General features: G+C 49.1%; 1 protein-coding gene across 2 annotated transcripts in view; it reads right to left on the bottom strand.

Annotated features, from left to right (window-relative positions):
- LOC105562101 (leucine-rich repeat-containing protein 15-like) overlaps positions 1 to 11,244 on the bottom strand; it is an 80,078-nt gene that overhangs the window by 15,092 nt on the left and 53,742 nt on the right. Inside the window, exon 1 of one of the 2 annotated variants that reach the window (XM_012012637.1) lies at positions 10,628 to 11,207. The exons of the other annotated variant lie outside the window; for it this stretch is intronic. The gene's annotated coding sequence lies outside the window, so the exon portion shown is untranslated. Of the gene's footprint in view, positions 1 to 10,627; positions 11,208 to 11,244 lie in introns of those variants that run through there. 2 annotated transcript variants of the gene reach the window in all.

Genomic DNA, 11,244 nt, shown 5'->3' with positions numbered 1-11,244 from the left:
GCGAGATGTGCGCATAGCAATATCGATCGCCAGGCGGTCACATCTTGCCCACGCGCTCGAATTGGGCGGTAGGCCGGCCTAAGACAACGATTTTTAATAATTAATTACTCGTTAACTATTACGAAAATTGTAAAATGGTACAGGACTTTTCCGTTCATCTCGATCCGTTCTACCTTCTCAAAAATTTTGTCGGATATGGAAAGACTCACCCTGTATATTTATAATGCCCCAGCAGCAAGGCCTAATACCCAAAAAATGCCTAGTAATGCCCGGTAATGCCGCAAATCTGTACGCCACAATGCCCTCAGCGGTTTCCCCACCCCCCCCGTCTTTAACCGTCGAACGAAAATTTCGTTACAATTAATTAACTGAATAATAAAATCGTAACAACAAAGTCTACTTTGGTCTTCGAGGTATTCGATATCTAAATGTGAAATATTCAGTCGATTAGTAATTACTGAATGCGAGATGTTCGATAAACCTATCAACTTTCCGCTGAAAGGGAATAAATTGGAAAACCGTCAGATAATTTATAAGACAGGGGGAAAAAAGTGCGCGATTTCTGATACATCTTGCACATTTGCACGAGGAGTGTACATTAAAATGTACATTGTCTCGTTGAATGAAGCCATCAGAAGGAAGGAGAGAGAGAGGGGGGAGAGACCGGCAGCAAGTCGATCGCGGAATATAGATAAATGCGGGCGATAGGGTCTGCGGATGTAAGCTCGATACGCGGCGATAGTTCTAATTTACGATACGTGAAATATCAACGCGTCCGGTGTGTCAACGCCCGGGCCATGTATTCCCCGTAATTCCGCGTCGATGAAGCCGCAGAAATATCGGTCGGACATATTAAAACACCCCCATCTGCTCGTTCCGCGCGGCTCCTCTGTTCGATACCGATAACTATCGTTTATTTCCTCCACCTGTCCCTCATCCGGAGCTCCCGTTCGTTCGAGTTGCGAAAATAATCGAATCCGCCGCGCGGCAGGCGTCTCGAGTGACCGTTTAAGGGAGGGAAAACGCCTTGTCGACGCCTCACTTTTGCGTAACGTTAAAGAATTAATTACGCCGCGCGCGCGTAAAGTGAAAAAATATGTTATATATGTTTCGAGAGCCTGCGTTCCTTTTTTTTCTTCTCTCCCTCTCTTATCCCGCAAAGGGCGGAATGCCCCCGAGTGTACGTTCGCCGTGCGTTAATTTATTCACGCGCGTGTGTCTGGCGAGGCCATATTTAACGGCCAAGATAACAACGACGTCCCAGCTTCGAACGAAAAGCACGGCGGCGTAGTCGCGCGCTAACAGTATTAAGCCTGTTTAGTCGTTCGTTCCAGTACGTCGGCCGGCCGCTTCCCTTCCTGTCCTTTCTCTGCCACGTTTCCGGCTTTCCAGAGAGTAACGACCTACTCTCGCGCTTCCAGCTTTTCCACGCGGGATTATGACGTTACCTGACAAGGAGACGTCCCAGATCCAATTACGGCTGTATCGAGGCGGATGGCCTCGCCGAAATAATAAATCTCGGCAGTAACGCGCCCGGGCGACATCGTCGCGGATCCGTTACACGCTCGTGCCGGCGGCGAGCGCGGTTAACATCGTCCAATTACATAATTGAGAGGAAAACGGGCCTCGTAGGACGATCGATCAAATCCAGGCAATTAGCCCATTTCTTTCTCGCTTCCCGTCCGCTTTTCTCCGCCCGCCGCGAAAGCGGCGGCTGCCTACCCTCGCGGCGCTCGACACCCGAGGGTGGCCTCCCTCTCCCCGCCACGAGGAAGAGACGCGCGAAGGGGGAAGATTTCGACGGCTCGAGTGACAGGCGCACCTTGAGCCGGCAGCCCGCGGTCACGGTAATCCGCCACGATTACCTCTCGCTCTTCAGGCTGCGTGATTCCCACGACCCTCCCCGACCCCCTTTCCCTTCTCAAATAATATCCTCTAATAATCTTCTCGCTCTCGCGCGTTCGCGCTCGCCGAATAGACGTCGGATACCTATAGACGGCTTAATCAACGACGCCGCTGATTACCGGGGAACAAGTTCCGGCGCGTCCATCCCTTTTCTTCGGTCTCGCCAACCGGTGCCCGCCGGTAGGTAATCATATTGTTCCGGCGCGCCGAGAGTGCGTGTGCCGCCCGGCGCACTTCGCTCGCCGAAGGTTTCACTCGATTATTGCGACGGACGGCCGGGACAAAAGAAATCCTCCTCAAGTGGATTTCCCGAACCGCGACCTACCACCCGGGGGGGGGGGGGGGGGGGGGGGAGGGAAGGGCAGGACCGGGGCACGGGGGAGCTATAAACAAAGGCGGCCGGCAAACAATACCGGCTACAAGAGCAAACACGATATCCGCCCTTCACGGAGCGCCGCGCATAAAACTGAAGTGCAAGGTACAAGTTCACCGGGAGAAGAACCCTCCTCCCCTCGCTCCCATCCTCATCCACTCTCTCTTTCTCTCTCTCACACGCGATTCCGCAAAACTTAAGCCGCCAGGGGGATGTGTATCTGTGGGAAGTAACGGTGCGAGACACCCCGGGCGTTTAACGTATGTGTACGTTTTATACGGCAAGTTTCGCTATAAATCACCTCGTTTCACCGGCTAAGTGTGCGCCGTCGTCCGCGAGCGCCGGCGAACTACTTCGTAACCAGAGATAAGTGGCTACCGGGAAATCTGTCATACTCCGTAAGTGGCACGTCACGTCGCTCTCGTAACAATATAACGTTGATAATTCAGGACCTATGACGAATGATCGTCCCGGTTTTCCCCGCCGCGCCGGTGTAATAAAGACGCGAGGACGCTAGATCCCGGGAATCGAAGATTGAATCTGATTCCCGGTCCCAACCTAGAAACCGCCGCTATTATTACAATCCGCTATCTCTGGCACTCCGCAGGGGCGCCGAAGCGCTCTTTGTGCGACGTCTAAGTGACGCTGTCCTTTGTGCCTGCCGACTAAATGAGTTAGTCCACCCAAGAGGGCACCCTCGAGCCTCGTCTCAAATCGCATCCCCCGTCATCGCCGGAATAATAATTATCCGCGACGATAATTGGTAACGCGGGACGCGCGCGGACGGATTATACTCGTACGTTTGACGAGTAAACACCCGATAAAAATGAGCGAGTACGCATAAATGTGTAGTGCCATATAAAATTATTCACGAAAATATGCCCGTATATATTTTTATATAATTCTACACAGTTCGGTAGAATTTTACAGATTTATATACATGCCTTTATACGAAACATTTTTAAGAGGAAAAAATTTTTCATATAAAAGCGTGTATAAATCTATAACATTATACAGAAGTGTGTCGAATTTTATAGAATTACATAAAAATATACACTGTAAAAATATGTATGGATATATTTCATGTATAATTTTATACATATAATAGAAGAAAGTCCCCTATTATAAGATAGGCTCCTAATATGAGATGGCGGAGTTTCTGCTAAAATTAATAGGCGTCATCTGTTGGTTCCACCATGAATTTATTGCCCTCGGAGTAAAATCCGTTTGGTGGAAATGTCATTGTTAGATCGTGTAATCGTCGCGAAAAAAGATTTGTGATTGAATGTGAACGTCGAAAACCTGCTATCTCGTATTAGAATCCCCCCCCCTTCTTTCTCTCTCTCTGAAATATATGTTTGGGTTACAACTACATAACACAATTCTTATAATAATATCTGGTATTTCTTTCATTGCGCATTGTAATTAATTGCTCCCTCCTTTCTCTCTTCTAATATTTAGTATTAATTTTTGTTCGTAATATGTTCTTTATTGCATGCAGACCCGTAATCCTTGATTTGTTTTATGGATTTTTTAAATAAAAAATTTATTTAATTATTAAATATTAAATTTATTAAATAAAAAAACCGGGCAACTAAAAACAGGGTACATATGTATGTACATACCTTAAGTGCCGATACGTGTGCGGGTCATGACACATTTGTTTTAGGTAGCGATAAACTCGTTGTGTTTCGATTCCAGAATAGAGAATAAATAAAGACTCGCTATCACTATAATAACAGCAAAATATGTCTCTTCGACTATTTTGTTCATTAACAATGTGTATTCATTATGATTTAACAACTTTATATTTTATAGTTCTGTATACCATATTAAAGCTATTTTACATTAAAGGCATATACAAAAAATACATTAAGATGTGTTATCATTTTCTGAGCGTTAACTTGTATGTTATTTCATTACTTCAGATTGGAGTGTTTAAAATGAAAAATATTAAACTAACAGGATAATCTTCAGGGTTGCCAGCAATAATTAACAACTTCAAGTTTTTTTTGACCGTATCTGGCTATTTTAATGTTCCAAACTCGCGGAGTTTAAAATTAAAATAGCCAGATACGGTCAAAAAAACTTGAAGTTGAAAAATATTAAATTCACATCGTTTAAATTCATAAGGTAAGATATAAATATTTCGTGTTACGACTACATAACGCACTTCTTATATCTTGTATTTTTTTTCATTGTGCATTACACTTAATCTCTTTTCTTCTCTCTTCTAATATTTAGTATTAATTATTACTAATACTTTCTCTTTTGCGCGTCGGCCCTTAAGCCTCGATGTGTTACGGATTTTGGAATAAAGCGGACAAATAAAACTACGGTACATATGTACGTACAATTAAGTGCCGCGTCGTGCGGGTCATATCACATTTGTTTTCGATATCGTGGAATAAACTCGCTTTGCTTCGGTTTCAGTCTGCCTCAAAGTCTTCATGTAACACACAGTGTTTCTGCGATTTCTGAATTGCGAGTTAATTTCTTAAATAATTATCATCATAAATCGATAATTTTGCAATCCTTACAGTTTAAAATGGCACCAAACAATAGAAAAGTAAAGACAAAACACGTGTTTCTGAGTGTGGTTCAGAAATTAGAGCTAATCGAGAAATTGAAACAAGGCGTCTCAGTGATGGATATTTGTATAATTTATGGCATAAGTGAACGTACCCCCCCCCCCCGGCCGGAAAATCGCTCTCTCTCTCTCTCATAATATAGACCTTTCCTCTACTATACATATATTTATGCATGTTGATGCATAAAAAATTTTTTATTGAGCATTGTCGCTCTTCAACGTTGCGACTCGCTTGTTACGTCGACTGCGGGACGCAAAACTCACTCCTTTCGTCGCGCACATTGCAAGGGCAACGCTCGCGTAAGTTCGGCACCCCTCTGTATTTTCCTCATCGATCGGCGATGTTAAAATATCGCTTTCCGGGGGTGAGAGGGCGGCAGGGGCGGAGACTGTGTCGAAACACTTTGGCCGCGTGCGAGTGGCGTGCATGGCAAGTAATACAGATTCGATAAGTCGCCCGCGGAGGACTTTTACGAGCGAAATGGAAAACTCAACTCCCCCCCCCCCCTGCTACCGCGGCATCAGATGCGGGATCTGCCCTTCGACGGTGCGCCGGGAGGGAGAGGGCGCTTTGCATTTCCGATGTTTTTTCCTCTCGGATAGGGAGTCGAGACACGACACGATGGACTTTGAAGAAGCGACGAAACAGCTGCGGAGGCAGTTCCGAAGGAGCGATTCGACCTAGGGATAAAGCGGTTAGCCAGGCTACCCACCGTCCCACCCTTCCCGCCACGCTGAAACCGTGGGAGATGGGTATCTCTGAAAATAGGATTGGTGCGGCACGCATTGTGCCGAGGACAGTTCTCTCTTTCTCTCGCCCGCTCTGCGCGGCTCTCCCGGCCTCTCCTCGTATTTATAGCCTCTTCGCCTTTTCCGTCCGTTCTTCGCGCGCCCCTGACGCTCCCGCGCTCTTAATTCGACCGCACCGTAGAATACGCTTTTCTCCGAGCACCGGGAGAGAGGACGAAGGTAATCCGGCGAGTGTGCGACGGGCGAATGCATCGGACCTGGCGTGTGTGCAGCGAGGGACGCCAGGTGCGTCCTGATTTATCACGACCGCTGCAAGTTGACTGGAGGGCGACCGGGAGGGCGGTCTACTGCCGCCACGCCGTTGCCGGGGCTGGTGCCGCCTGCTGCGGACCTCTATCCGATCGCTTTGTGGCTTATTAAAATTTCTAGGACGAGAGCCTGACGTCCGACAGCCACGTCGAGGCTCTATACGTATGCGCGCGCGTACTCCAAATCCGAGTACGCAATTTTTACAACGCGCGTGTAAATCGCGAAGCCTCTTCCGCGCATTTATATGCGTGCTATTTTGACGATTTTGCGCACTTACGCGTGGAAAAAATTACACACCTGTATTTGCAGTGCACAGTGATCGAGGACGAAATCGCTGGCCAAAATCATGTACACCAATGCCTATCAATGCCCAGTGAGCATTACGTTATCTTGTTATCTTACTTTATCTTGTTTTAACTTTATAATGCCCCAGCAAGCCCTGGTGCCCAAAAATGCCCTCAGCGGTTTACCCCTCGACAGTGATGGTTGTGCAGAATAGTTGCGACACTTTTTGCAAATGAGTTTACAAACGCGCGTTTAGATTCAGGTTTACGTGTCGAAACATTTTCCCCGGGGAAAATTTCACTTGGAAAAATAGATCAGAAACGCTCGAAACGGTCTCGGAATAGCCATCGAATGAAATATTCCTCATTAAGAGAAAAAAAAAGTGCCGCAACCATTCTGTCCATCACTGCACAGTTGCCGCGCCGAGCTTTTTACGGCTTCGTTTATTACCCCCGCGTACTCGCTCCTCACTTGTCCCCCTTTCCCTCTCTCGAGGACGCGGCACGCGAATGGATCGACGAGAGCCGCTCCTCCGCGGAGCGAGACGCGATGTAAATACTATCTGTAATTCCCGCATCATTCACGCCCCGTGAGCTTTATGGGCCGCTTTATTATTGGAGAGCGGCTAGCTCTCGCCACTCTCGCGCGGTTATTGTTACGCTGGAAAAGCACGAAAACGAGAGGGAGGGGGGAGGGGGTGCAGGCGCGAGTGCGTAAGGGTTTAATATCTCTCGTGCATATATCGCAGAATTTACGATTGGATTTGACGTAAGCCCGGCGCGCGCGTAGCGCGAGTTATAAGCAAGATTTACAGTTTACTTAATGACTCGCCCTCCGTAGCCGCGCACGATCCCGGATCGGCATGCTCGCCGTTTTTGCGCGGCGCCTCGCGCGCGCGCGCGTCTAACGCGGTTCAGATGTTCCCACGCTAGGCAAGCAGGTGTTGTGGCGAAACCGACGATTAATTATCCGCATCCCATTTAATAGTAGCACGGACGGGTCGATTAATCACGGTACGGCGACTGTTATAACAGATAAAAAGTCCCGTATTCCGCCCGGGAACGCGGGCCAAAACCTTTAAATTGATTTCTGATAGATCGTCGCGACGGGGTTGGCCGACAATGCGCATTAACAGGGGAATGTTTAGAACGTAATCGACGGCACGAAACGTTCACGTTCGACCAGGGACACATCGTGGATTTCGATCAACAAATTCGTTCTCGCCGTAGAGCGACGGAGAAAGGAACGAAATTTTTTCACCAATCTGCACCCAGAAAAAAAGGTTCTTCGAATTTTGACCTTACTACGCTTTTATACAATTTCAAAGAAATTATTTCTCCACCTTAACCAAAATTTTATTCGATTGAGACTGGCATTTCCAGGAGAATTTATATCTATTCCTTCAAATCTAGCAAATGTTTTAATAAAAGTAAATAAAAATGTGGTAGATTCAAAAAAGATGATTTCAACGTATATCATTTGTTTAACCTGAATAAAATCCTTTTTCTGGGTGTGACATTTGTGACGGTCGTTTTCGTCCCTCCGTTTGTTTATCGGTAATACTTCGCGAACGGAATCTCCGCGCGATTCGAGCTCGAGAAAAGTCGCGGCGTATTATTTTTATTTATGCGCGCATTTGCGTAACGCATTTGCGGCCCACAATTGATACGGCACGCGTGATATCAGCACGAACGTTGTACAGTGATGGACAGAATGGTTGCGGCATTTTATTTTAAATGAGCGTAGGGACGCGCATATAGATTCAGGTTTTCGTTTCAAAACATTTTCTCTGAGGAAAATTTTACTCGAGAGATAGATCGGGAACGTGCAAAATGCTTTCGGAATGGCCATCGAGCAAATTATTCCTTGGAAAAGATTTTGGAACGTAACCCTGAATCTAAATGCGCGTTTCTAAGCTCATTAAAAAGAAACAGCGTCGCAACCATTCTGTCCATCACTGTACAATGAGGGACGGAATGGTTGCGACACTTTTTTTAGATTACGTTCCAAAATCTTTTTCTCCGAGAATTATTTTCCTCAGAGAAAATGTTTTGGAACGTAAACCTGAATCTAAATGCGCGTTTCTAAACTCACTAAAAAAAACCGTGTCGCGCTCATAAAATCGCTGCTCCATGATTCGCGATCTCGCCCGAGAGATCTGTACAGTGATGGGGCCTGAGCAGAAAGATTGTCGTAAGTATTTACGATTCTGTCGTAAGACTTAAGTCGCTATTGGAAGTCAACGCACAAACAATTGTCGTAGATGTATCGCCTTGCGATACGACATACAATTACTTTGCTCATAACGGATGATTTGTCGCGCTCATAAAATCGCTGCTCCATGATTCGCGATCTCGCCCGAGATATCTGTACAGTGATGGGGCCGGAGTAGAAAGATTGTCGCAAGTATTTACGATTCTGTCGTAAGACTTAGGTCGCTGTCGGAAGTCAGCGCACAAACAATTGTCGTAGACGTACGTCGCATTCATCGCCTCGAAAGGTGGCATAAGGGCGAATCAGACTAGCATTTGCCGACGCGAATTGAATTGGAATTGGCGATTGTTTTCTAGCCAATGAGAGCAAAGCAGCCCGCGACTTAATCGACTCTCATTGGCTGGAAAAGACAATCGCCAATCCCAGTCAAATCCGAATCGATAATTGCTAGTCTGACTCGACCTATACGTCTACGACAATTCTTTGTGCGTTGACTTGCGACATCGACTTACGTCTCACTACGGAAATCGTAAACACTTACGACAATCTTTTCGCTCAGGTCCGGTCACTGTACAGATCCTCTCGAGCGAGATCGCGAATCACGGGGCGGCGATACGGTTTTACGAGCGCGACAAATCATCCGTTATGAAAACGGGCCAAGTTTCCAAATGCACAAAAGTTCCTCGGCGGTGCGCACGCATTATTAAACGTCGAGATATCCTCGCCGGAGTGAAATACCGGGACGGATCGGCCCGGGCGCGTTCCGCGCGCAGGCACGTGGAAGTAATCGCGATGTATTAACCGTCGTAATTCTCCTTTGAGAACTTGGAGTCATTAAACGACCCTTCGAGAGCGGGAAAAGTAACTCTCCTCCCTCCCCCTCCCCAAAGGAACGTCAAAATTTAATACCGTCGGCAGACGTACGTGCTAACGCGCGCTTAATACCCGCGCGATATAAGCCGGCGTTATTAAACTTGGAGAATATTTCGGGGCACTTCGTTCCATCGCGTCGGCTGGAAAAACAACAGCGTCCGACGGAACGACGGAAGGGTGCATTTCATTACGGAGTCGTTCGAGCCCCGGCGGAGCTCGTGGGGATTAGGGATATCCGCGGTATCGAGTAATTAATTACAGACCCGGAGAAGCGCGCCGCGATGTATTTACCACGGCCGGCGACGTGGGAGATTTTAATTTGTTTAACGAGTCTCGGGATCACGATTCTACGATTACGCGCTCGTTATCGACCTTCCCGGATGAGCCGTCGCCGGTATCTCGCGATTTGTGGCAGCTCGTCCCCCTCGCCGCCGCTTCTTTCGGGCCAGCCCGAGTGTCTCGTAGTATCTCGCGCGTACGTACGCGAAGAGGTGGAGGGAGATTCGCTCCGCTTCCGCGTAACGGTATTAATAAGAATGCAGATGAGCGCGGCGTTGGAATTGTTGAGTGCGTTACTCGAATTTGAAGGAGCGTGGCACGGCTAGGCGGCCGCAACAATAACAGCCCGAGAGCAAACGCGGAGCGTATTTTGAGCTCGGTATTTATTAATAAACGCGGCGACTCGATACTTTCAATCTGTTTTTACTTCTAAATAAACGCGAGATGGGGTCTCGCGGGAGAATTGAATAAAGAAAAAAAAAAGAACAGAGCCCGGCTGAGAAAGAGCCAGGCGGCTTCCGAGAACGAGAGCGCGAGCGGTGGCTCCTGCGGAGCGCGCTTAACGGGAGACTTATTTCATCGCACGTTTCGTAAATTTGCAAAGCAGGCGAGAGGCGTGGAATCAGGCTCGCGGAGCGCGCGCGCGTGTCTATAAAGGAGCGCAAACACGGGGCGATTTAGCGCGAGTCGATGAAGCCCTATTTTAAGGGCGACGCGCGGCGAGGGGAATGCATATTTAATCAGTCTAGCGGACTGACGCGATCTCTCTCTCTCGCCGGCGGGGACACCGGCGTGTGCCGAGGCGCACAACCGGTGCAACAGCTGACCCGAGAGATCCCGTGAACCACACGAGAGCACCGCTCCGACGAGCAGTAGTGGCACACCGCGTCGCACTTCCAGCTGACTTATCGCGCGCGCGGGGCGGAGGGCACGCGTGGTGACTCACGGTCGTCGGGCCGGCGTTCGCGGCGTGCTTCAGGGGGGTGGTTTCGCGAGGCCCAGAGCGGCAGAAGGGCGCGGGCGGTCGAGCGGAGTGGGTTGGTACTTACACCGAGCGAGGCCAGGTGTCGGCGCGTCTCCTCGGACCTGTGCACATCGACCCGATCCGCCGCGGATTTCCTCCACGCCGTGCACGGTCACTCCGCGGGCCGTCCAGTGGTAGACATCCGTCGACGATCAGACGGCGCACACGCACACGCACGCACGCACGCATGCACGCACACACGCGCGCGCACCGTCGCGGCGCGGCCCGGACTGTAACCGGGGGCTAGCGGGACGACTCGCCCGAATCACCGGGTCCGCGCCGATCCACGTGACTCGCCATCAGGACACCGAGGGTCGGCGGGGCGCGATCGCCGGCGCGTTTCGCGCGTATCCATCAATCGCGAGCGGTCAGCGTTTGCCGGACGGAGCTGCCGCACGCGCGCGTAACGGTGTCGCGTGTTGCGTGGCGGAGGAAAAGAAAGTCAAGGAGACGCCTCGGCGGGTTGAAGAGAACGCGCGCGAGAGTAGGGAGAAGACAAGACGGACAAGAGCGGGGGGAGGGAGGGTGGAGACGATAAACGAAGATGACGGGAAAACGAAGGGACGAAACCGGGGTTGGAGCCTGGAAGCAGAGAGAGAGAGAGAGAGAGAGAGAGAGGCAGAGAAAGAGAAAGAGAAGGGA

This window comes from Vollenhovia emeryi, unplaced genomic scaffold (genome assembly GCF_000949405.1).
Source record: "Vollenhovia emeryi isolate VEMERY1.0 unplaced genomic scaffold, V.emery_V1.0 DF939195.1, whole genome shotgun sequence".
NCBI classification, from domain to species: domain Eukaryota; kingdom Metazoa; phylum Arthropoda; class Insecta; order Hymenoptera; family Formicidae; genus Vollenhovia; species Vollenhovia emeryi.
This window is presented reverse-complemented; position numbering and strand designations above follow the sequence as displayed.